General features: G+C 45.7%; 2 long non-coding RNA genes across 4 annotated transcripts; one reads left to right on the plus strand and one right to left on the minus strand.

Moving 5' to 3' along the window:
- Nucleotides 1-26,907, minus strand: LOC310892299. 3 transcript variants are annotated; one of them, XR_014578024.1, is made up of 3 exons: nt 26,647-26,907; nt 25,677-26,457; nt 1-4,888 (listed from the first exon to the last, which is right to left on the minus strand). It is a non-coding gene; the product is annotated as an uncharacterized lncRNA (long non-coding RNA). The 3 variants fall into 3 exon arrangements; XR_014578025.1 differs by lacking the exon at nt 26,647-26,907 and having other exon boundaries at nt 1-4,104; nt 4,747-4,888; nt 25,677-26,640; XR_014578026.1 differs by lacking the exon at nt 26,647-26,907 and having other exon boundaries at nt 25,677-26,640.
- Nucleotides 4,895-11,703, plus strand: LOC310892301. The gene is made up of 2 exons (XR_014578028.1): nt 4,895-5,558; nt 6,582-11,703. It is a non-coding gene; the product is annotated as an uncharacterized lncRNA (long non-coding RNA).
- Nucleotides 26,908-27,098: the final 191 nt, after the last annotated feature.

The raw sequence follows: 27,098 nt of genomic DNA on the forward strand, positions 1-27,098 counted from the left end.
TCGATTTTAAAGAAATTTTATTTCCAGCAAGTGGTTATCTTTTTCTTCTCGAATGCAGCATTGCCTCACAATGTTTCACTAGCAAAGAAAAACAATTTACCTTCCTTTACCCAAAGGGATTTAAAAAGGAGAAGTCAGGTTCGTTATTGGTAGCAGGCAGCCTCCTAGCTCTCCTTGCCAGCAGGGAGTCTACTCAGCTAATTCCCACACCTCTTCACAAGCTGTTGCTGCCAGACCTGCAGCTATGTTAAGAATAAAGCGGTTCCTTTCCAAACACGTTTTTGAGGACTTGTACATTTTTTACAGTATCAGACTTTACATTATGACATCCTTTCCACTGATTATTGATAGATTCATTTGAACTCTATTCATGCTTATCTGGGAAGATAATCTTGCATGCAACAGCACAATGCGGCAATAGTCAGAGCTCAGAGTCGGCCCCTAGACGCATCTAGGGAAGTATTTTATATGGATTTAAACAATACATATTTTAAAAAGGCAAGAGTTAACCACTGCAATGCGGAGTAAGGACTGATGTACAAGCTAGTTACCACAAACCAGCAGCTCTGCAGAGAATATCTATGCACACACTCTTAACTGCCCCCTTCCTTCTTCCTGTAAACGCAAGATATGCTTCTTTTCATTGTGTCATGCTTACTATTGGGTACCACAGGGAAGAGCCTACACACACACAGGCACAGTAAAACCACCGATGAATGAGATGTGATGCATCCCATGTGAATTCAGCCTTTTACAAACTACGTGTTGCCCTTGTACCTCAACAATTTGAGTTCTTACACAAGCTCGGTGCATCCACAGAGCTAACAGGCCTATGTTAATACATGCATTTCTGTGTTTTATCAAAGCATCTGCCAGTCTTCTGCAACTGTCACTGCATTATTCACTGAGCAGTGGTTCAGATGCTTGGTAACTGGAAGCACTACCACACTTCCAATGTGCTGGATTTGTTTGACAATTTTTTCCCCTCCTCCAATTTTGTTTTCTTTCACTGGCAAATTTAGAAATATATCTGCAAACAATCTTTAACCAGCAGCTGCATCAGACCTGGCACCATCAGGTTTGCAAACACTGAAGTTAAGCTGTGCAGCCACAAGGAGCCTTTTGTTGATATTTTCAAGTAGGTAGGTTTAATGAAAGAACAACGACGACCACACATTTTGCTCGAATTATTAATGACAACATCCTGTGTTTGGGAAGAGCTGATTTTGCTAAGGAGATTTGTCTCTGAATTCATCCACATTAGCTACTTCAGCTATGCAAACCACACGAGGGAAGTTGCGCTGCCTTTTGAAGACCTTCACTCAGTACTTTGCAGGAGGTCTAACTATTCAAAAATACTATTTCTTCATCTCTGGTGACTTCACCTGTAAGCAAGTAGTACGCACTGTAACAAGGAACAGAATTGTTAAACAGAAACCCGGGGACACTTTGGAAGCACTTTTCAGGCTTCTTTGAAGGGCTCAGCAATGCCATGGATGCGGATGGTTGGGTTGGTAAGAATATGTGCGTTTCCAGTAAGCTTTCAACCGTGTTCCTCAACAAGGCTTTTAAAGAAACCAAGCTGCTATGGTTTCAGAGGGAAGGTCCTTGCAGGGGTAAAAGATCAGAAACAGAAGACAAGGTGGTCAGTGCTCAGAATAGACAAAGTGTACACTACAGTGTAGAACCTCAGAGATTTGTGACGGACCTCAGCATACCTGGAAAAGGGGGTGGACAAAAACACGACAGAGTTTACTGATGATACAGGTTATTCAGGGTGGTGTGAATGACAGGTGACAGACTGAACAAGTGTTATTCGACAAGAAAATAGCAAATAGGTACAATACAAATAAGTGTAAAATGATGTACAGGCAAAAAAGCAACTCTAACTTCACATACACATGTTCACGTATGTACTCAGCTGACCACCAGCACTCAGAAGTAATACACTGAAGTTGTGATAGGAAGTTTCCAAAAAGTATCAGGTTCAGTGCTCAACAGAGATTCAAAAATCCAAACAACCACTAAGATTTTCTTTTTTTAATCACAACTGTGGTACAATTTTCATATTGAGAATGATTAAATAAGACAGGACTCTTCAGGCTGAAAAAAAGAAAACTGAAAGGATGTTATAGAGGTCTGTAAAATCCAGAGCATCTTGGATGGCAACTGTTCGCTTTCCTTACAAAATAAGGATGAATTAATGCCCAAGAAGGTAGTATAAAGTTCAACACAAAGGAAAAAAGGTGGCTTATCACCTGGGAACAGGTGATTTCCTGAACTCCTCATTAAAGGATGTTGTGAACACTGAAGTGGAGTATTAGTTCAGTGGAAGACCCTACAATTTGGAAATTAAATCTGTTCAAGATTTGCTAAATACACAAAACCTTGAATCAGCTTGGGATGCAAAAAACAGTTGGAGGCTACGAGTAAAGAAAGAAGCTTTTATATTTGACCTGTTCTTAGGCTTTTATGGAGGCACTTACAGTGTCTGCTGGAGACAGGGCACTGAGGTAGATGGACCTTGGCCAAGCCTGGCATGGCCACTCTTGCTTTATATCCCAGTTACTGCTGTACAGAACAATTGTAATCCTCAGGAGGGGTACAGTGATAGAAACTGCTATTTAGCTGGAAATGTCACCACAGAACAGCAGCTAGCCCAGACGAAAACCACTGTGGGTCAATAAACCTGAAATAAGCAACACCTTTAATCCCTGAGGGGCCAGCAATTGGAAGGGCACGCTGCACACAACACACCCGATTGCTTTTGCATTAAAGGTGTCGCTAAGTTTGGGACTTTGCATCAGGCCAGAAAAATAATGTATCTGTGTCCTTAGAACAACTTCAAGCTTCCACTGCTAGCAGTGGATACATAGAAAAGACAGTACATGTATTTTTTTTTTAAGAGAGCATACCACTAAGAGGCCATGTTTTCGGGGGTGTGGTAGCTATTTAGCTAGCTCTGTAAGACAATCTACCTCTTTTACTCTGGAATTTGCACCTCATTTGCAGAAATTAAGTCCTTTCAGGCATTTGCAGTGGGCAACTTGAAAAACTATTTTTAAGGGAGTTAATCAATCTAACCCTCAAGTGTGGTTTCTAGAGAGCAGCAGCACGTTCTGTACAGAGCAAAGAAGTGAATAATTAAAAACGCGTAATCACATAGTATGGAGTAGGCTGGAAGAAATCTAAACTTGCATCATATTCTGAGCAGCCAGGGAAGTTTGAAACCCAACTTAAAATTACATCCAGCAGAGGAACTTTAGACCTAGCAAACGCTGCTACCTTTAAATGAATGTAGAGAGTTATTTTTGTCTTTGGGAATATATAAATCAGTTTTGTGGCTGCATTTTGAATATGCACACTGCATGGCTGGGGTTAACTCCGCAGACTTGTGCCGGGGGGCAGCCCCATCTCCAAGCAAGCTGAAGATGAGGATGAAGCTCCGCCGTCCCTACGTGTCTGCCTGGAGCCCTCGGTAGCTCCTGGCATCGCAACACACAAAAAGAAAGAGCACAAGGGGGCGCCGGATACCTCAAATAGCCCAAGTCTTTCCCACACCGTCTCTAGTATGTCGTATTGCAGGGATGGGAGAGCACAAAAAGGCCCTGAGCAACACCTTCGGCTGCAGACGGTCTAGCCTGGCTTTTGCTACAGTATTGAGGGCATTTGAGAATATTTTTATGATCTAAAGACTTTCATTTTTTTTTTCGGAAAAAAAAAAGAAATAAAAGCATGTATTTGTTTGTAAAAAAAATAGTAACACTGGCATAGGTGATATTTTAATGGTAGGAAAGAAATCTTTAGAAAAATAGTAAGATGAAAGCCAAAGACGTTAAACATTTTTGTCAACTTGAATCTGGCAGGCACCCAGCCTGTGGACTTTCGCAGACTGCTGGCTGGTTGTAACAGAAGCCACTTCCTCTGCAGCACCAGGCGTATCACCACCACTGTGTGCTGGCTGGGGCCGGGCTGCGGGGTAGTTCAGGCCTCCGGGTGGGAGTTTGAAGCTGCACAGCGCTGCTGATGTGGAGCTGAGCGACTGGAAAAACAAAGCCGCAACCCCCCTGGCGGCGGCCCTGCGGGGAGTCCTCCCATGCGTATCTGGTTAGGAAATGAATCAGGGCATTTTTCTCCCTCCCCTGGCCCCGGGCACCGTGACAGCTCCATTCAGCAGAGGGGAGGAAGGCTCTGCCCAGGGTCCTCTCCAGCTGCAGATGACTCATGCTGGAAGAGCCCCTTCCAGCCAGCTTCAACAGGACAAAGTCTTCCCGAAGTTTTTCCCAGCTCATTTTAATATAGATTTCTATCACTTCGAGCTCTCTAATTGCTACTTCCACAGCACAGCCCAGGCTGGGTGTTCTTAGGAGGCAGAAGAGCAGCAGACCCAAGCGGACCCTCCCCAGATGTGCCAGGGCCTGCCTGCTGCCTCCCGGCGGCACACTCCTCCCTCTCCCACAGCCATCTCCCCACGGAGAAGCCAAACCATTCCTGCGTGTCCTGAGGAGGCAGCGACGCTGGGAGAGCCTCCCGGAGGAACAAGCCCTGCACGCCCCATCAGGGCCTGAAGCTCTCCTGGTGCTCAGGGGAGAGGGACCTCCTCGGTGCTTCCCTCCTAGGATCAGCAGTGCCCAGCCAGAGGAGCAGGGGCACAGTTAAGGCTCCTGCTCCCGCTTTGCTTCAGGGGTAAGTGCCCTCCCTGTCTATTCCTGCCTCTCCACAGCACCACAGGCTCCAGTTGCTCACCGACACGAGGTGAAGACAGACGGTCCTGCAAGTCCCTCCTGCAGAAGATGACCCGAGATGCTCCTGCTGCTGCCTGTTCCTCCTGCTCTGCTCAACGCTCCCATACGGACGCTCACAAAGATGGGTCCCTCCATTTGGATTTCTAACAGGGCAAAATCGAAGTCTTCTTACAGGAGAGCAGTGAAGCCTTCCTAGCAGGTTCAGGCAGAGCACACAGCCATGCTCCCCCACCAGCGACATCGTTACGCTAAGACATAAGGCAGGAAGCGCAACCAAGCGTAAAACCCACCAAAACTGAACGTATCAGAAACACTGCGAAGAACGCTAACGACCACGCTACATAGAAAATGAAAAGAGTTCGGTTCATCTAACTTCTTCCAGGTTTAGTAATCTCTGGTGTCACTCCTAACAGTCCTCAGATAGGTGGTGTTCAGGGCCTTTCGACTTTACAAGGAAAATTATTTTTTTTCCCCCAAGACAATGTCTTACCTGTCTACAAACTGAGCTCACTACTTTAACACCAGTCTGATGATTTTTGTCAGCTGACTGGGATTTGCACACCGAGTTACACGAGTTTACTGCCAATGATCTTACCTAACCATGCTTGCATTTGGCTTTTTACTATGCAATTCCCTTCTCTGTTTTCCAGAAAAACCACAGTGAGATGTTCAGTCTCCTTCAGGATGGCTTGTTTGCCTAAATGCAGCTGTCCAAACCAAGTCTGGACTTCTTTACAGTCACACAAAAGCCACCTATGCCATCTCTTATCAACGTGAACACAGAAACAGGGTCATCTGAACCACACTTTATCGGTAAGACTTCTCTTTATCCATCCTAGAACTTTCTATACAGATCTTAGAGCACAAAGTCACGTCTGTGTCCCCTACCTGACTTTGGTTCAGGCAGCAACACCACCGTACAGCATAATATAAAACATTACAGCCTTACCAACATCTCATTCCTCTCCAAAGCTTGTTCCGAAAATGCCATTTTCTACAACATAAGCGACCCCACACAGAAATTACGAAATGAAATACAAGCAGGTGCTGCTGTTGTTATTCACGAGACATTTTCAGTTCCCCGCTGCTGTATCTATATATTCTACTTAATGTTTGGAAAATACAGTAATCATGTCATTACTTCCCCTCATAATTCAGCAGATCCTATAAACCTGGAGATATTAAATATAATTAATCTCCTTAAACTTCGGAAAATCTGATCTAACGATCCTCTCTATTTTTAACCCTCCTATTTGAAGTATGATGAATATATGGCTGTTTGATACAGAAAATACAGTGAGAGATTAATTCTGCTCTCAGCTTTTAAACAGAGTTCTGTACAAAATACACTCAGAAGCCTCAGGCCTTCCAAAAAACTTCCAGCCATAAACAGAAGTAAAGTCTTAGAATAGCCAGTAGTTACTTGGGACTGCCAAACCAAGGCAGCCTCTCTCATTTATGCCTCACTATACGCCAGGGCTGATAATGGGACCCTCCAGACACGAAAGCTGTGTACATCTGTGACAGTGACATTACACCTGAGTGCAGTCACTCCTGTCAGCTCTGCAGCCATCTGGGGTATGAGCTACAGGCCCTGAATTCACCTACCTTGGTTTTGTAAATGCACTTCCCATTGTAAGTATTTTGAAAATAAATTATGTTTCCCTTGCTGGAAGAATGGGGTAGGTTCCATTGATTTATAACCCACAGCAAGTAATTCTTTACATTATTACTACAGGGTGTAGGCAAGCGAACAACTTCACTGCTTCTGAGTGCTGCAGAAACTGGGTTGGCTTCTCTGTTCCCAGGGCTGTTCTCTCAACTTTTTTCTAACAGGTGCGGAAATAAGAAAGGAGGGTTTCTGGCCTAGGTTTCTGAAGAAAACGGAAAATCCTTACTGCTGAATTTGTTCAAAGCTTCACGTGAAGCCCAACGGCAAGAAGTCTAACAGTTTCTCTTCAGAGTCACCTCTAAAGAAAGAGGATGGAAAAAATGTGTAACGATGCTGCACCTCAGAGGCACGGGTCTGTGTTCTGCCCTGTGCAGACCCTGGTATCACACTCCTCCCTCCACTAACAGCAGGAGCACATCAGCAACAGGATGCCGGCCAGTCTGGAACACATACTCGTGAACCTATGAACTCCTATTGTTTTAAGGAAAGTATTTAAGATCGTAGCTTCCCCTGGAAAGCCTCTGTGCTGTGGTACAAAGTATCTCTAGAAGCTGATGCAGGGCCATCAACTTCTGAAGTCTCACAACAGCTGTAAGGGGATCACTACTATCACAACCATTACTGTAGTGACCAACATCCGCTGGACGGGAAGAGTAAACTGCACCTGAGATTAGTGCTTAAAAAAACACGAAGAGATACTGTGAAAGGAACTGAGCCCGAAGGTTTTGTGCCCCGATATGCCACACTGTGTAATCCTGCTGAGCAGCAACCGCAGGCTGAATTACCAAGGCCAGGACCGGATGCAGACCACGAGGGAGCAGGACAGGAAGCTTGTTGCTGAGGCTGATGTAATATTTTGACTCAACAAAGAACCCAAAAGCGTTCAAACTACAGACTGAACCCATCCAAAGTTGTGTACTTCCAACAGATAAGGCTGCCCAGGACTACCCAGCCATAGAAACACATTATTACCAACCCATATAACGGTGCTGTTCATAGAAGCACGGAGGTAAGAAGACAGCCAAGGTAAAAAGACAGCCACTTCTCCTTGAATTCCCTTCAGGAACATGCCGGGCCGCAGAAGCAGTGCTGTACAGTTACTGATGGATGGAGCTCACTGCGGATTCTTGGCAGCTACACCCGCATCACGGGACCAGTCGTTTATTACCGCGTGCAAACACTGAAGAGACGCAGAAAGGGTGAGCTCCCCTCTCTTGTAATGGGTGTGCCCTTCCAAAAACACAGCGAGGGGGGACTCCAGTGGGCCAGCCGGCCCAGGAGGAGCCCATTCCCCAAAACACGGGGATGGGGACATGCTCTGCACCCTCCGCAAGCAAAGCCCACTCCCACCTGCCCCCAGCTGCGTGAGGTCTTGGGGCTGGGGTCACCCAGAGAAGCTGTCTGTCTGTCCCTCCGTCCCCAGCTGGAGCACGCAACAGCTCCACACAAAAAAGCAAATCTCATCCTGAGGGAACTTGTGTTTACTTGAATGCCTTCCCTATAATCCCATTTTATGGGCCACATGTTTGGGGAATGCTGAGCAGTCAGGAGACTGGCAGCAACTGAAGCGAGGCAGCTCCTTTCAGAGGGCTCCTGAAAAGCACAGCACAGCCATGAATACTCTCACGGCAGCCCTGTGCTCAACTTAGCCGCATTATCTTAACTAATATTTTGGTCTTAAACAGTTACTGAATTCTACCAAGCAATATAAGGGCTTGTTTGGTTTTTTAAAAAAGAGAAAACTGTAATATGAGGGTTTTAGAGTTCACTTTGAAACGTTTTCCTGTCTGAAAATTTAACATTACAAATAGCACCTCATCTTAAAAAAAAAAAAATATTGTCCAAGATGATAATGTAGGTGAAAGAAGAAAAAAGGTGGAGTGAGAAAATTCCACTATTTTTGACTTGATAGGTCCCTTCCTTGGGGATAGGTCGAGTTAACTTGTAGGCAGAATGGCACACATCTCAGCAGCGAGAGCAGAGATACAAGAACACGAAGTACCCTCTCTTCAGTTGGGTATGAAATCCAGATGTCCCCATTCTCTTTTTACATGAACGACCAGGAGGGATGAAGCAACATCAAGCACAATTCACCAGGCTGGCAACAAACCGCATTCCTTGCGACCTCCCCCTCCCCGAAGGCAGTAAATACCCACGGGGCTACAACTTTCAGGCTCCAAGTCCGTCAATTATCAATTAAATCACAGAACTAACTCCGCCATTCTCAGCTACTTTCACCAACACACCACCTTTGCTCTCTCAGCAGGGAGCCCAGCGTGTCAGCTCGCCCTCCCACCTCCCTCTCCCACTTGAGCAGGAGGGGAGCGCTCAGTACCTGGCAGGGCCAAGCACTTGTTAAGCTGCTGGGGCTCCTTTGCATTACTATTTTCCATACAGTACTTTGAAGAAGAGGGCAGGCAGAAAACACAGGCACTTATAATCCTGAAGAACAATCGGCATTTCTGTGAGCTGGTTTTCTACACAGGATGTAGGGTGGGCCTTCAAGCTTGTGTAATCAGTCTGGAAGTCCAAAAACCACACTGAGAACATGCTTTTCCTTTAACAAACAGTCACACAGTCTAACGTTAGTTTACATTGCTGTTATTCACCATTAAAGTTTTCAGTTGAAGAATACTTGGAAAAGAATCTGAATTTCTCCAGTGAGGTTTATGGACCTTACTTGGACCTAATTAATATATATATATAGCCCTTTTATCCCAGCAAGAGCTTTATTTAGGGATGCAAGCATCACTTCCACTTATTGAAATTGGAGAGAGGAGTTGCATCACTGGAACAGCTTTACGTGCTAGCTCGTGTCCTAGGATCACCTAGGACAGAAATAAAAACTCAAGGGACTAGCAACATTTTGATCCATCACCCTGGGAAGGACTTAGGATAACCCAAGTGGGTTTCACTCTATGAAGCAGGCTCTTCTGGAGGCTGACTGTAAGATACTGAGGTAAAAAGAGACAGCAGATCAGAAGGAACAAAAAAGGCATACAGGAGTAAATGCATTGTTTCACATTATTCCGTACTCAGAAAGCTGAAGAAGTATTCCCATTTATGTGATACACTGCCTGGAAAAAAAAAAGGGAAGACCTTCCACTTGACCACATAAATACTTCCATCACAAATGCCTATGTTGTATAGCAGAGACAGCACAATAAAGGCATTAAGAGTCTTTAGACTGGGCCTTGAACTAAGCCTCAGAGGAATATGCTTCCCAGAAAGCAGCGGGCTGGTATTTCCTAAGCACTAGCGAGCAAGCCGTGGCATTACAGAAGCCCGAGATTTAATTGGAGTGATCACCATGAAAAAAGAACAAGCATCAGCTACTTTTTTTTTCATTTCAAATGTCTATCTAAATGTCTAAATGTCACAAAATACGACCGCCCCCTTTCCTGTCTGTCCACCTCTTGAATTTGTAAAACCTGGTTTATTAGGAACAACTGCTTAAGAAGGTATAGTTTTATATAAATTCTCTTAAAGTCCACATTCATGGTAAAAGCACAGACCTTATATTTGACACTAAAATAGACTGCTATACCAAACTGTTAGACATGCTTCTATAGTAAGACTAAAGCAAGTATAAAAACAACTATGTATTCCATAACAGTAAATACATACAGACTATTTTAACATACTTATATGTTGTCAACTCCAAGCAAAACAAGATAGTAATTGGAGTCTTCATCATTGTTTCCAATGCTCACTGTTTTTGGAGTAATCTTTAAGAAGCTACAACTTTCTCTTCTGCAAGCAGCTTCTCTTTCTGTAGGAAATCAAGAGTAATGTGACTGAAGATTGAGCAACTGGAAGAAACCAACAAAACTCCAGTATATCGAAACTTATTCTTGCATGCTAGCAGGTTCCAAATGGGTAGAAGACAGCAAGAGATCTGCTCCCAAGCTTCATGTTAACTAGGATTAGCATGTTGTGCTCTTTTAGACAAATTATGAAGGGACAGAGATTCAGCAGTATTAGATGCAGCAGTTCCTACCACACCCCACAATATTTTGGCAGTTATCACACCATTTGAGTCAGAAACCATTACAGTCTATGCATAACTGTTTGGCTTCTGTCTTCATCTCCAGCAAGTTCTTGTCTGGGCACACGTACTACACAAAACCAGCCCCTGTAGCTACAGAGGGGAAAGCTGCAAGGAAATTCCAAGCCCTAACAGGAAACCCCATTTCTGTGATTCAACAGGTTACTTCTTTTCCTCCAAGTGCACACCAGCCAGTGCAAGCAGCACGGCATTAACTACATGAGAGTGCTTTTCCTGTCTACATTAAAGATCTTGAGCTCAGCCACTCAAAACTGAAACAGTCCCATCTCCCTCATCTAACTCCACTGTATATCCCTTTACTACTTTATGTACTTTTGGTTAGGGTAGTAGAAGACAGAAAAAGAGAAAAGAGAAAGACATGCTGCAAAACAACTGTATTTCGCCTCAGAATCAGCACTGCCAGACAAGCAGCAAACTTTTCCGGCTCTCTTCGTTGGTTTTTGATTCCTTTATTTGAAAAAAAATTACCAGCATAATATGCTCACACTGTAGCCTATCACTCTGGAAGAAGTAAAGCAAAACATCTCAGTGAAGGCTTACAGTAGTTACCCTGACATGCTGGAAGAAGACTGCATATTATAGTGATTGGACCAGAGGAATTACAAGCCATTTTCTTGCCAAATAACAATGAAAATACCCAAAGAGTTTTGTTAACATCACAAGCCACAGAACAATTAGATTCCATTCTGCTCCCTACAGTTCCCATCTGGTTTTAATTTGCTGGAGAAGACTGAAGAATGTATTCAGAAAACGTCAGACAGTTGTAAACATCAGTCTCCCTGCCAGCATTACTAGTAACTCATGAGGTACTGGAGTTACCATGGAAAGGAGTGGGGGATGAAGCCTTGCTCTGTCATTAAGCTCATTGTTTTAATTGCATTGTTTTAAGCCATGAAATGAAAGTGAGAAAAATGTTCGATGCTCAGAAGAAACACTTGCAGAAATCAACTCGTCTGTTGCGTTTTGTAACACCATGGTATCAAACCGGAGGAAGACGAAAAGCGTCAGAACAGGCTGCTTGGGCAACTGACCCCTTGTTTTTATAAAGCTGGTAATTACAGGCCACACTGTTGCCTAATTTATTCCTTGTCATGTTATAACCAAAATCCAAACCCTGCTTCGTTCACTGCAAAAACAGTTTTGTTAAATTGTGACAAGCTAATGAAACTACAGCTAAGAGCATCTCCTAGTTAAATATTAAACAATATGCCTCTGAGGATATTTTGTCCCCTCTCTCTGCCTTATTTTCCTACGTTACAAAATTCCTAGAGCCACATTTTTCATTAATAATTAGTGATTAATTTCTAGTTACCTAAGGCCTTGACATGAGGCACCGATCCATTTTGTTGAAATAGATGTGGAAAGAGAAAAAAGTGTTTCTGCAGCAACACAAGCTTGGAAGGATGGATTGTGTTCCACATCACCCAGCAGCTCCCTTCCGTTTTGAAGGAAGGCAGCAGATCTACACTGCCTCTCCTCCCCCCAACCCCCCAAGGGGAAAAAAAAAAAAAAAAAAAAGGAAACCAAGGGGGTGGGAGACTGATCTACTTACTGAAGAAATAGTCCCTAGTTCACAGCCTATTCTCACAAGTGATCAGCATGAGTGAGGTGATGGAGCACCGTGCTTTGATGTCCAAACAATAACCCCAGGAGTGGTGAAGAGCAGCCAGAGGTAACACCTTGAGCCAGTTTTGCCTCCCACATCCACAGCAGGCCCTGACACCCCATTTCCTAGGGAGGGCTCATCAAGAGAGCTGGCAGTGTCCTAATACATAGCCAATCTTTCTCAGTCACCATCAGCCTGGTCCTTCTGCTATCACTCTTTGTTGTACTGCTAAGTAGTTCTTTCCTCCAAGGAGCAACGTCATCTCCACAACCCCTCCAGCCCCAAGGCCGGGCCAACAACCCCATCAACCATCTTAGGGCTGGTTTTGTCCATCCCACACTTCCAGGCCCAGCGAAGCTCCACATGGACTTGCCGATGACAGCTGCCATTAAGCAGCAACCATTAATTTTGAGCAGGTGCCCACATAAGACCCCCTTTTTGTTCACTGCTGCTGAAGGGAGCTCTTCACCGTCAGAGCTTCTCCTACTTTTGGTTTGCCTCAAGATACTGCTCTGTTCAGAACCTTCATCGCACCAACTCCTCCCCTAAATGAAGTCCTTCACCCGTATTTGTTATGACTATGCCAACCTACCACTTAGCTTCCTGTTTATTATCAATCTTTCATCAAAATATGCTTTGAATCAAGTGGCTTGTTTTCTGCCATATGTTAGTGTAATTAGAAGTGATCAACAGCAGCACGTGCTCATATACTCTGCTTACAGCAGACTTGAGTGACCATTATATGAAGAATTCACTTAAGTCTCTTCTAGATCCAGCTAATGCTACTCTCAGCCTGCCAGAGATGTGTGAAGAGGTTCATTACACACGGCTAAATCACAGATGTGACTGAGGTATGCATAATCTGACCAGCATCAGGAGTTGTGAAAGGCTCATTTTGAAACAAAAGCTTCTTAAACCCCACCCACTACTTAGATACACTTTTCCCACGAAAGGATCACAGCTTGGAGAAGATGTTGTTTAGTTCTCATGAGCAAGGAGAGCCTTTTATTCTAAAGCACAACAAGAACAGGAGCACAATTCCCCCACTCCTGATTTTACGGCTTTCACAAACAAACCAGCGCCTAGAACTTTATCATTAGGATTTAGGAAAGCTAAGAAAACAGACCAGGAACAATAGGTGGTGCTACCAGCCCCGCGTACATTCAGACCTTTCAATACCCACAGTGGACTCGGGTAGGGTAGCAGACCCTACAGCTTAAAAGGAACATATGTTGACTTAAGCCCCTGCCTTTTATGTGTTTTATTGCTTTAGCTTGTGCACCACTTAACGTTTCCTTTTCATTTTTTGATAGGGGTAGTTACCGCCAGTGCCACACTTGTTAAGTGCTCACACAGTTGTTAGGTTATTACTACATTCATACTGAATTATCACAGAAATGAAAACTACATTCTGGCAGGAGCTGCAAAGCGGACTAAATGCACAAGCAGCCTGTAGAAATACTGTGTAACTAGCAACAAAATCATTGACACTCATCTGCAATTTAAAAACGTATCTGAGGACAAGTGGAACTGCTCAGCTTTCTCCCTAGTCAAGCGACCACGGTGCCACGTCTCTTTAACATGGCATTAGCGTGATTCAGACGGAGGATTAAGGTTTTACTGTCTGCGCCTAAGTCATGATGCAAGAGGTTGTAAGTCTTTCTGTAACCGGACACTTTTTCTAGAGTCCCTTAGATTTTCTTAAACTGGATTCTTTTGTACATAGCTAGTTTTCTAAAGCAGCTAATACCAGCATTAAGTTTTTACTTCAGCAGGAAGAATCACAGTCACCAGCTGCGATCTGTTCAGTTTTTAAAAATCCTAAACTTAAATGAAACAAAAACTCAGACCAAACTCAAAATCAACACCCCCAAACAGAGCATGACCAGCACTGCGACGTAAGTGGAAAATACATAGTGGAAAATACACATACCACTAGAATCAAAGAGCATTTATACACACCAGGGACATTCTGTGTAGCTGCTAGAGGAACATGCTGGGACAAGCTTACTGCTTCTATCTTTGCTCCACACGAGGACACTTCTGCATGCCAAAGCTAGTATTTATCTGCCTCTTGCCCAAGTGATTGCAGGCCTGTTCTGCACACGCTCTGCAGTGCCAAGAAGCTCCATACTTTAAGTGGATTACTGCCGGCTGATTTGACAGGAAGAAAGATTTATACTAAAGGTACATGCACGTTTCCTGCTAACGATACCCACACAACACCCCAAAAGCTTCATCCAAATTTTGACACCTGTGTACCACTGCCACATAACTCACACAACAAGAAAATTGTTATTTTTTTTAAACAGTACCTACAACTAGGGCCATATGAATTTTTTGCGTTCCTCTCGAGGAAAATCCAACAGACTACTACGGATCTCCTTATACTTCTATGGCTCAAGTTGGACATTCAGTTTTTTTGTTTTAAATGGAAGCAGTTTGACATAACTTGGCGACAGTGCCTGTCTAGTTTGAGCTATCTATGCTGTAAAGCACAGAAATAGGATATATACCTAAACTTCCAAGCAGGAGTAATTTGTAGCCACGGATAAGTAGCAGCAGCTGATGTGAAGACAGTGGCGATTACCTAAGCGTTATACTAAGTGGTGCTGCAGCATCCAGTTTCACTGATTTCTCATGTTAGCCATGCCTGTGCAATAGCATCACAGTTCCAGTGACAGCAGCCAGAGGAGTAGATCTAGTCGGGAGCTGCAACAGCCACATTTGGGGACTACCCGTATACAACCAACAAAAAAGCTGCACTCATTCTGAGAGGCTTGATGCCTGTTTCAGAAGGAAGAACACTGAGAAAGGGCTGCAGTCTAACTCAGTGCTGCCCTATCCCTTGCACAATGAAGGTCAGTGCTCACACTGCCAGTCTTTAGTTGGAACTGATAAACCAGCTCTGGGTTGCTACATCTCTCCCCCTTAATGTAGCCAAGGTTTTTGGGAAGGGGAATGCAGGAAACTAGCACTCTTCCTGCTCCCCAAAGCTAAAAATAAGTGAGACGCTATTGCTGCAATATTTAAGCCACACAAGCATTCAAAGCAGCATGAAATATTTATATTCTGGGCAAACAGTCACAGAACTCTTGCTTTTTGCCAAGTATCTTTTTATCATTACCCAAACAGATCAGGAGGTTGTCACAGGAGAGTTTACTTTAAGAGGGCAGAGATGAGCCTGTTGCTAGTTGTGTTTTTCTGTCCATATCTTAGAAGTCAGTTAAGCAGCAACGACAAGCTACAGGACTCAGACTTGAGAGCTTAAGAACCAACTTCCCCCCTGCAAGCACCTCTGGCACTGAAGTGAAAAATCAGGAGGTCTAGCAGAGTCTTTCACATTAAGAGATAAAGAAAATGAACACCTTTATATTTAAGCCGGGTACCGTGTTCTGGAGAAAACACTAATACAAACCGTATGAGTAGAAAGACAAAAATAACACACGCAGCCAGCTGCCACTGAGCAGATTTTCCATGACAACATGAAATGAGAAGTGCGTTAAGTCGTGTTCTTTCTACTTCTATCCATAAACATAAGCTCGATCCCTACAAACAGGGACTAGTAAAGAACAAGTGATTGATACAGAGCATGTGCAATATTTTGGAGGCATACTTGCAGGTGGGATGGAACCATGAAACCTGTGTTTAACAAGGCCACCGATCTGGTGGTTAGAACAGCTGACACTTCAGAAAGCTACAGAAAGTGGAGATGGGCACAAACGTCTAGTTTCAAAACATGACTAAAAGTAAAAGCCACATCTAATTAAAAATAAGCACCTCCCTCTTCTGCATTCACTCTTGGCCAAACCTCCTCTCTCCGTTCAGCTAGTTTCTACGGCTTATGTACTTCACAATCTTCATTTGTTGCATAGAAAACCTGCAAGCTGATTTTGGAGAAGTCTGGAAGGCAGGTGAGTATTCAGGCATAAAACTGCAATTCTTTGATGAACTTAGCCTCCAGCCCAATCACTTTCCTTTGACGTTTAGAAATAGCTTAGGTTGTCATTCAGGTCACAGCAAAACTATCTTAAGTTTTGAAATTAACAGTTCTTAAATTTGAGAATAAAAAACCTTAAATTGATATTTTGTGCTATAGACTAGCCAACCACGGTATACCAAAGCACCCCTTGCTGTACCCACTCAGGAAGCTGGGCAAGGAGACAATCGAGGAATGATCTTCTCATCCCATGGGAAGATGGCTCCCAGTTACCCTCTACCCCCTGGAGACTCCAAAGCTCTCTCCAATTTCACATGTGGGCAGGAAACCAAAGCATTCCACATGGCAGATTAAGTGCTTGAACTCCCTAACAGTTCAGATGGGTTCCCAAAAGGAAGGAAGTTATAGCTAAATACAAGTCCAATCTGTGTTTCCCTCCCCAAGATGAACGGGGAAAAAAATAAAGGCTTTCCTGTTACACAACAGCTAGCAGTCATGTGATGTACGATGCAGCACAAGTGTTTGAAATAGGAATGTTTTTCATATGCAGATCCCACTCTAAACTGGTCTTTCAGAATTCTGCAGTTGCATACAGTGCCTGTTTTGATCAATTCGACAACCTACTCTAATCATAGCCTGGAGCTACTTAAAAGCTGTGTGCTGCTCAAGAACTACAGGTTTGGCCTGCTCTTTTTCTAGCCAAGACAGCCAGATTTCACTCAGGTTTTGTTCTTACAACTCACCTTTTGCTGCAGGACCCCAAATAACGAGGGACTCAGTGTTTTGTCCCATCCACCCCTTCCCTTTTTTTGGGTGAACATCTTAAACCCACAAACGTTGACAAGAATACTCTTCCAGTAACTTCTCCACAGCTACCAGGAGGAATATACTCACTCTTTTAGCCCATCCACCTTTTTTATCTCTTCCACTAGAGAGCTGCATTTACTTCTAGAGGCCTTCATCATCCTCCCTTTGGTAGTCTGAAATGATTTGTAAGCACAGGTAGTCACAGATATCAGTATGTAAGAGGCTGTGACTGTTTCACCTGTTATGTACTGCAGAACAGTTATTTTAACCAGACTAAATGGATCTCCAGCATTTGTAGAGCTTGCTTACAAGAAAGCTTGTTTCATCTTTTTTTTTCCTGCAGCAGTCAAGAAGGCCGGGAGTCCCCTTTGAGCAGGGAACACTTCCTACACTAAGGCACTTCAGAAGGGTATCTATCACAAGACCAACATACTCTTGCTGAATGGAAGTGTCAGAAAAAGTTATTAAAAAACCCAGTGCTCACGTGTTAGACTGATGTAAGGGAAGAACAACTGAGAGTTCAATGAGGCATCTCTTTATTTATCATATGACAAGCAGAACAAGATTTCAGCTTAAGAGCTACAGTAGAAGTGTTTCTGAGCAGTAACAAACCCTCCTTCACTCCAGGACCAACTGGAGACATTCAAAATTCAGATTCAACCAGGAGTCTTCGTGCAAAAAGATCTACTAGACCTACATTTTGAACCTCTGGTCCACTTTTTTGCTCTCTGATAGTTATTAATAAGGTGAGGAATGCCATTGAGAGGACTGACAATTCAGAAGGGTAAAGACTAAAAACTCCAAACCAAAATTCAATTTTGCATCATGCTCTAGCTACCTATTTTGAACCGTTACTTCAAACACCCCTTAAAAGCCTTGGATTTTAAATATGTGATGGCTTCTGAACAGCTGTGAAGCTGAAATATCTAAGTCTGCAAGATGCTATTTCTAGGAAGATGCAACAGATGTTTTACACTTGTTAATATGTACATCCTATTCTAAACAGGATGTAGAGTTTACTTGTAATGAGAGCAATCAGTATATAATTGTTGCTCAATGCTATTCAAGCAAAAAGGAGAGGCACCCGGAGCAAGAAACTTCCTGACAAATACACAGGCTACTGGAAAAATCCACACTTCATGCAACATCTACAGACAGGCATGGGCACCTTCCAACAAGTCACTTCCAGACAGAAGGAGCATTTGTAGACAGCTCAACCTCTGCTTACTGGTGCTGTGCTATTTACAAGATACATTAAAAGGAGGCGAGGATCAGTCATGTGAGAATTTTGAGACACAGGCCTTAGGTCTAACCAGACTAGGTAAGGCAGAGCCGGTAAAATGAACACAACCAGACCTGAATGGGGCATGAATATTCTCAGCAGGTTACTAAACCGAGTCCAGTTGCTCTTTTTTGACAGGAAACTGTTCTAGAACAGTGCTGCAGTATCATTACATTATTGAAACTGAAGGATATCCTTAGGTAAGCTGACTTAAGTGGGAGATAAAGCACAGAAGTGCCCTCAAACAGACTACCTTGCTTTGCCAGCTGTAGATGACGTTACAACAGTGATGTTTTCTTCCAGATGAGCACTAGCGTTTGGCCTACAAGGCAAAATTTGGATAACCAATACCAAGGAGAACAGCTAGCTACTCCAATTTACTTGAATGGGAACAGTATTCAGGAGTTATACCACTGAAACAGACGACAAACCAAACCAATTTAGCTAACAGCTGCACTTCCTAGGCCAATAATATTTGTAGCACACAATCTGGGGGAAAACTGAAGGAGCAGCTTGGCTGTTCCAGAAAAAAAGAACAGAAGAGTAAGACCCTGTAACTGCCAACTCTCAGAAACAGCGCAGGCTTAACTTCAGCTTTCAGGAAACAGTCCTAATAATTTTACTTTGTGACAACCACTCCCTCTCAGCAATTACATCTGCACTAGCAACCATAGTCACTTGATGAAAGAGCTCTAAGACGTGTAGAATTCAGTACATTGAATTTGCTGTGTATAATCCATCTTCCAGCAGCACGATTTTTCTTTCTGTTCACAGTAGTTAGCCTCATTTGAAATACTCCTGCCTGCCAATTTTATAAGACAAAGAAAACCAAGTCTAAATGCTGCCTTAGCAGCCTCTATTTTTGCCCCAAACTAGATACTATACTTTCCCTGAAAAGGTCCTTCAATTTTCGGATTCCCTCATTCCTATAGCAAGAATACCAACACCCACATTCAGTGTTTGTATTTCATGCTTAGTCTTAATTAGATGATCAGGGACATACAGATGAAAAACCCTAAGATGCTAGCCTACTTGCATACAAAACCTAGTTGCATTTTTAGGCAATTTCCCAAAGTCAATGGAAATGTTAGAGGTGTTACATAGTGGTAATTGCACAATTAGAGTAAATTGAGCTGCTGCAAATCAGCAGTAGGTTAAGTACACCTGCCATATTTAAGATTCATCACAAGATGTACCATTAAAAACATTCCTGCCATTAACTCTTCTTGCACTCTTTAAGTAGAGCAAAGCAGGTGATTTGACAATCAGATTTCTTTCTCTTAATGTTTGGCTAGTCTGCAACGTACCATAGATCTGTCTCTTACTACAAGAAGTTATCAGCCCACTGCTACGATTTCCTAGTTATGGTCATTTCTCTTCCCCAGCAGAAGTCAGCGCAGTTTCAAATCTATTATCTCTTCTACGGAGAAGACACTCCAAGTTCAAAACTCGCTGTTAGCTGAGCCCAGACACCGTGGCTCCTACATGAAGTATATCCTTTCCTATGCTTGTGCAGAGATAGGAGACAAGTGTTTCTCAGAAGCGGTTTAAAAATAGGATCTCACAACTGCCCAGCATACCTTTATAAGCTTACAAGCTTGCTCCAGCATACGAATAATGGGATGATAGAGCAAAGCACTGGACATGAAATCCAAGTGTAGTACTACCCTGATAAAAGCAATAGTTTAATTTCATTAAAAGTGCAGTCTTCTAAATCAGGACAGCTGTGAGAATGCTCTTTTAAATAACACGCTCTTGTAAAGCGTAATTAGAATGCCCGTAGTTTTTCTGGATGGACGACTTATCCCATCTCGAATCAGACTACATCAAGCAACAGTAGTACCGTCATTGTTGCCCAAAACGAAGCTGCAGCAGTTTAGCACTCAAAGGAGAATGATGCTGGTAAGAGACGAGATATGCTACAGCCCATCTCAACCTCATGGATCAGCCAGTTTCACTCACAGTCTCTTCAAGGGGTTGCTTAGGCTACCCTAAAAGCAGCACAGCTCTGCACCTCCAGTTCACTTCTCACTTCACTTCAATTTGGGGAACCACAAGGCAGTGACCTAAACGGTAAGGGCAGGCAGGAACATGGGAGGCAAGGAAGATGTGCTTACATTTAGTTCCTCTGCTGAACTACCTTTGTTCTCCAGACAGTGCTTCAGCTCAAGTTCTTCCTGCACCCCCCCCAGTTCTGACGCACCCCAGATCTGCCACACAAGGTAGCTTTGCACTTGTATTTGGTTGGTCTACAGCAACTGCACTACCACCACATCAAGCAGCTCTCAAACCCGTATGCGTGACAACCAGCTAGAGGGAAGTATACCTACTAGTTCCTGTACATCAGCTGTGACGCACTGGGAACTCCACCAGTACAAAGCCTCACGAGTTGCCAACCTACGGAGGTTTGCAAGCCCCCGATTACAACCAGTCAGAAAGCCACCCATCCCGAATATACCATTCCACCAAATTTCTGTTCTTCTGGAGCAGTTCAAGTCGCAGTAGGCCACACCGACCAGGACTAAAGCAGTCTTCTGAAGCTAGTCCTTTGAAGAGACGTGAAGCACTGCTGCACTCAAGCTGCATTTCCCTTCTGAAAAAGAAACGCTGCATGTCTGTGTATCATTAACGAGCTACCAAACAGCGCTCTCATACTTGACCGTAAGAGTGCAGGAGATTGACTTCCTATGGTTTTTCCCTACCCCTTTTAAGAACGCTCATTTCATACAAGTCACACTAAGAAGTTTCAGCAGAGATAAGGAACCCCTTTTGTCCAGCACTTAATAACCACAGAAACACAGAAGCCAAGTCTTGCTTGGCTTCTAAGCTTACAAGACAAACACTTGCTCTTGCTGTAAGAGGACCACCCTGAGTTGCAGTTCTGGAACACTAGAACCCACAGCTCAGTAATTTCCTCGCTCTAGCACAGCCCAACTCTCAGCAAGCAGCAGTGCTTACCTCATTTTCTTCCCAGAGACCTCGAAGAACCACTGTTTTGCTTACACTGCTTGCACCTTAACACTGAGGAACCATCTGTTTGTTAATTATCTCCAGCATCTTCAAAGAACCATTACTGACAGGCCTCCAAGGCTAGAGGTATGTTACAATCAAGTGAGAATACGACTCCTCTTCTTAGGAAGGTCCCAACAGTGCGATGGACTTGGTGCAAACTCCTACGAGACCTGAGATCAGCTGGGCATGTAACACCTGTCAGCCTGCTCCTCTCAGTGAGAGACTATTTTTCATTTTTAAAGATACAAACAGCCAATGACTGGTCTTCCTTCCCTAGAAAAATCTCCACTGATCTTTCTGAAAAGGTCTCGACTCTTTCAGGAAAGCTTATCCTAGCACAAACCCTTAAGTGGCATGCAAAGGATGTACCTGCCCTGCTGCTGTTCAGGTCTTGAGCACTCCTTCCACATCCAGGTGGAAAGATCTGTTGAAACCGATCGTTTCCAATCGGCTGAAGGTCACTGGACATGCTCTACTCCACGCAAGTAATACATATTCATTTGACTAGTGACCGTTGTGACCCACAGAGATCACAAGCTTTTTAAAGATTAGTTCACAACTCTTCCAGTAAGAGTAACTCTTCAAACAGCCCAGCTATTGGATTATCACTCACTTCTGGAACACGAAAGCCTATTCCAAGTTTTACCCTGCTCCAACAAGATAAGCTCATTAAGTCCAAAATCTGTGAACGCTTAACCAGAATCCTGCTCCTTTCCAACTCTGGCCTAGTTATTTTTATAGTCCGCCATTTCAGTGAATCTGAAGTGACCCCGCCACCCTTAACTGCAGGAGTCGGGTGCTGCCAGCCCTAAAGCAAGGGTTAGAGTGATTCTGGCTCCACTGGCCAAGTGCCTATAGGAGCTGCCCCTCAAATTCCTTAAAAAATGTATTTTTAGTAAAAACACACCTGATTTCATTAACAATTCAAATTTGCACACGTCCATTTTTTCTCCTTACAGCTGCTTCTTCCTACTCCCGTCCAAGCAGGCGCATTATGACGCCATGCAGTGCACACTCACATCAGAAAACCATCCATTACAATTAGGCTTACGCTAAATCTGTTCTCCTGTTCCACTTCTCACACAGACACTCACGCCATCAAAAGAAGGGGTGGTGCAGAAGCAAGAACGAACAGCTGGGAAAAGGTACAGGATCATCTTTCAGCATGAGCACCACTTCGACTGTTTCAGCTATGGCATTAATGCATACTCAGATCCATTACACCTCATATTCCCTTCTCCCCTACATACCCTTGAACTCTTGTCAGTCTCTTTGTAAGACAAAGGTAAACAGTGCTGTTTAAATAACAGGTCCTAGCAAAGGCGCAGACCACATGCATGCACAGACAGGATACCATGGCAAGTTACAACCGCAAGCCTAACTGCTGGAGAACACCCAGCCAATTGAAATATCCTTCTTAAAAGGAAAGAACTGTAGTTCAGTAGAAACTGTTTCTCTCTGGTAGGCTACCATAAACACAAACTATTTTAAAAATTATCTCCCCCTCTTACAGCTCCCTTCCTTCCCCTCATCTTCCTAGTTAAAGGCGTTACAGATTGGCTTTGGGGCAGATCCCCTTCCCTGAGGTTTCTGTCTTGAAGTAGTACATGCAGTTGCTGTTTATTCGTCTCCTGCAGCAGAAGGAACAATTCAGAATGCATCACAGACATCATTTTGAAGCTTCACTGCATCACCACTGAAGTTACCACTTCCCAAAATGATAGTGCTTCCCTGAGGACAGCTAGTAAGACAGCACAGAAACAAACCAAAATACTATACTATTAGAATTTGCCTTCATGTCTGTAGTTTAAGAACGTGAAGACTCCTCAGTTCAAATGCTGCTACAACAAGCTACCAGCTACACAAAACTTTTAAAATAGTTCATTTCTCAGCTCCCAAGCACAACCTGGTTATTAATGTGAACTACCTAAAAGGTTGCTTTACAGATTAAAGCTTTCTACCACAGAGAAGCTTTCGATTTGATATTCTAAAGTAGCTTATAGAATACTAAGTATTCAGACTGCTCCCTTACAGCGAGGTAGGGAATTGTTCCCTATTCCATAATCATGGGATACATGCCTAAACGCAAGTACTAATAACGTAGAAATGCGTTTTTCCACATCTTCAGCGCACACAAATGTTCCTCACTTAATACATATGCAAGAAAATATTCATTTCAGGTCCCAAATAAATCTGCTCTACATCAGAAGGCTCACTGCACACTGAAAGCTTCTCTGGAAGCTTCCATTACAAAGGGAGTATTTACCTTGTGCTACACTATGCCTATACAGAAAGGATCAATAATCCAGTCACTTAGATGTTTGGTTAACAAACCAACTGCCTCCTCTTAATACCATTTCCAGTAAGGTTTTTTATTTTTGTTTGTTTTTAAACAGCCTCACAACCTCTAGGACTCAAGAATCCTGCTCTTTGTAGCAGCCTACACAAAACGGGATGCTGCAAGGCTCAGCTGACAGCCACCCATCTGACACTCGAAACAGTTTCTTCTAGAAAACAGAGCATACAAGTTAAGCTCAGATGAGACTCCAAACTTTAAAAAGCTTCACACTGTCATCCTTAATTACTGTCTCCATTTCTTTCCTGGCATCCTTTATATAACCTCCAAAGGAAAAAATGTAGCACTATTAGATGCTTCCAGCCCCGGCCTCCCGCCCCTCCCTCAGCACACACATGCCCTGCAGGCTCTATCTGCAACTAATACCGACTACTTACAGTAGCTCCCAGTCCCCAGTCGCTTCTTATGCAACTAGGCTCCACCTCACCACGTTACTTATGTAACACATTAAGCAGCGTCTATTATACAGGATTCTTCTACATTAGTCATATACCCAACAACTTTCATTCCAGCAGTTCTCACACAACGCATTCACCAAGAATTCGAGCTTCATTCCCTATCAGGTCGCTGCTGCAGAGAAGAGAGAAATCGCACCTCTGCAAACATACTGAGAACAGGAAAAGTGCTATAAAGCATTTCTAAGTGGAACAAATGACCACATTTAAAGCATCAGCAATTTTAACTGTTAATTCGTTCGTTGGGTTAGCTGCAGAGGCTAAGTTTACATTGTACTATACAAGAACAATACGTGGGAACTGACAGTGAATTTCTCTGAAAGCACAAAAACCCCACCCAAACAGTAAAATGAGTTGCACTCCTTTAAAAAAAAAGGAAAAGAAAAGAGCGTTATGATTGGAAAACATACGTTTTTCACCCCCACCCCAAATCCTGAAATAAAACACAGATCCAGAAAATGTATTTGCCAAACTCCTAATCCCACCCAGACTGGCGTGCCAAGTCCATGAACCTCAGGAGGCAGGACGAGGGCCACCCTCCCCGTATTTGCACACCATGGCTTTCCATTTCCACTCAGCGCATGCTTCAATCCCCGCGTTACAGACGCGGGCCACCCGCGGCCTAACTCCCAAACAGACGCCACGTCGCCTTATGAAAACACTGCTCGAAGAGGAACCACCAAGACGCAAATGAAATCATATTGACACGTCCAAGCGCCGTTCTAACAGAACCAGAGGCGTTAAGAGCTTTCTCCTCAGCCTCCCTGTGCACCTAGCAGAGCCACACCGAGCTCCTAGCAGCACAACTCCACGCAGCTTGCACATTGGCTTTAGCAAGGCCGGTTAGACAGCACTGAGGCAGATCCCAGCGATGCCAACTGGCACCTAGGGAGGACGGGGGAGCAGAGAGAGGGGATTTACGCGAGCCCAGGCTGAGGCTGAGGTGGCCCACGGGGAACTTCCCCTTAGGGGCAGCGCGGAGGGGCCTCCCACCAAGGACGCGGCGGGCAGGGAGGGAAGCGAGAAGCTTCCTCGGCTACACCCCGGCTCGCGAGGGCGGCGGGGGAAGGGGAGGGGAGGCGGGGAAGGGGGCCGGGAGGGGAGGCAGGGGAGGCGCGGGCTCCCCGGGCAGCCGCCACCGCCGCCGCCTGAGGCGGGCTGGGCCGCGGCCAAGCCCCACAGGAATGCGGCGCGGTCACGTGACCTCCGGCGGACGTGCGCCGCCCTGCCCTCGCCAGGGAGGCCCGGCGCCATCTTGGGCTGACGCAGTTACAAAAGCACCGCCGAGCCGCCCTCCCTCACTCCGCGCCCGCCGCTCCTCTCCTCGCGGCCCCGGAGCTGCTCGGGAAGGAGACACCGAGCCCGCTTTTCCCCGTTTTCCCCTCTTTTCACCCCCGTTTTCAGGGCTCCCCGCCCGCCCTCACGCCGCGATCATGGCGCCCGTTTTCTCCCCTCGCCCCAGCCTCCCCCGGCGGCTCCCGACCCTGCCCAGCTGCGGCTGCCCCCTTGCTGCAGGATGATGTCAGCGCCAGCCAATCAGCGCGCGCCGGGGCACCCGGCCCGGGCCGCCCATTGGCTGCCGCGCAGCTCCCGCCCCCCCTCCTGACTCCCGTCTCCGCCGCGGTTCGCTGCGGAGACGCGGCCAAGGCAGGAGTGGGGGGGGAGGGGAGGGGAATAGGAGGGGAAGAAAAAAAAAAAAAACCTACACAAAAAAACCGACAACCAAACCCACCAAGACGCCGGCCGCCATTTCGCGCAACAACAGGCAGAACCCGAGCGAGCAGCCCCGGCCATAGCGCCCTAAGGAGAGAGAGAAAAAGAGAGAAAACAGAGACACACGCACAGGAGAGTTAGACAGGAAAAAATACCCATAGACTCCGCCATGATCACAAGACGTTTAATCGCCCCCCTCCTCCCTCAGGCTCAACGCCCCGTTACAGCCGCCTCCTCTGCGTCCAACCAGCTAGCAGATCCCTTCACCTCGGCTCCCTCCTGCCGCAGCAGCAGCTGTTTAGAGCCCCAAACTCTCTGCCCAAGGTGTGGGGGGACGCTAGGCTATGGCGCTGCTGCTAACTGCTTCTCCAGTCACCCGCTTGTGGCGGCTCCATCGAGGCAGGGTAAGGGCTGCCAGCCCAGCTTTTATCTGGTGCCCCGAGTTTGCGCACTGAAGGAGGCTCGCTCAGCCCCTGGTGGGCGTCGAATGAAACCCCAGCCGCCGCCTCCCCTCCCTCGCTCAGCCGCGGCGCCGGAGGGGCTGAAGCCGGGCAGGGACGTGGCGGAGGGAGCGGGGGGCTCGGCAGGAGCTCTCCTGGGCTCCCCGGTCCGGACCAAAGCAGACCGTACCTGCTCTCCGAGTGCCGTTCCCTACGGGGGAGAACCAGCCCCGGCCACTGCTCGTCCCGTTCCCCGGCGGAGAGAAACGCCTTCAGCTAGCGCGGCCCCGCTCGCTTCGAGCAAAGCAGCTCGCTCCCGCTCGCCTCACACGCCTCGGGGGAGATCTCAGCCTCGAGTGCCTACAACGGGAGAGCCGCGGCCAAAAGCCTCCATGCCACCTCCAAACGGGCCCAGTCAAAACCTCCCGCTCCCTCCCCTTTCTCGTCGCCCCCCTCCTTCCCCGCCCCTCCGGTTAAGCTCCCCTGCATGTCCGAGACCCCCGGGGCTTTTTCATATACTATTTTTTTTTTTTAATGGCGAAAACGCACCCCTCGGGTTGAGATCCGCCAAGGATAGGTACGGCCGAGCGGCATGCCGGACGTGAGGAGGAAGCCGAGGCGGAGGTGGAGGGGGGGGGAGAAGCAGCAGAGGACGGAGTTCTAGCGATCCTGCCCCAGAGGATGCAGCTGTGAGTCAGACATCCTCCCGCTGCCGTTCGCTGCCACCACAGCCGCTGCCCCTCCCCGCCCGCGCCTCACGGATCGCCCCCAAGAGCAGCCCGGGCTGCTCCCCTCCTCCACCACCGCCGCCCTACTTCCCCGAACACCTTCTCCCTTCACCCCCCCCCCCCCCCCCCCATTATCGCCCACCCCCGACCCTCGCTCCGCTCCCTCGGCCGCGCCCAGCCGTGAGGCTGTTTGTAAAATGGACACTGAGGGCTCGGCGGGCGCCGAGCGCGCAGCAGCCCACAAGCAAAATGGCGGCTGTTTGGCTTCGCCTT

Source organism: Anser anser (genome assembly GCF_964211835.1).
Source record: "Anser anser genome assembly, chromosome: 1".
Classification (NCBI taxonomy): domain Eukaryota; kingdom Metazoa; phylum Chordata; class Aves; order Anseriformes; family Anatidae; genus Anser; species Anser anser.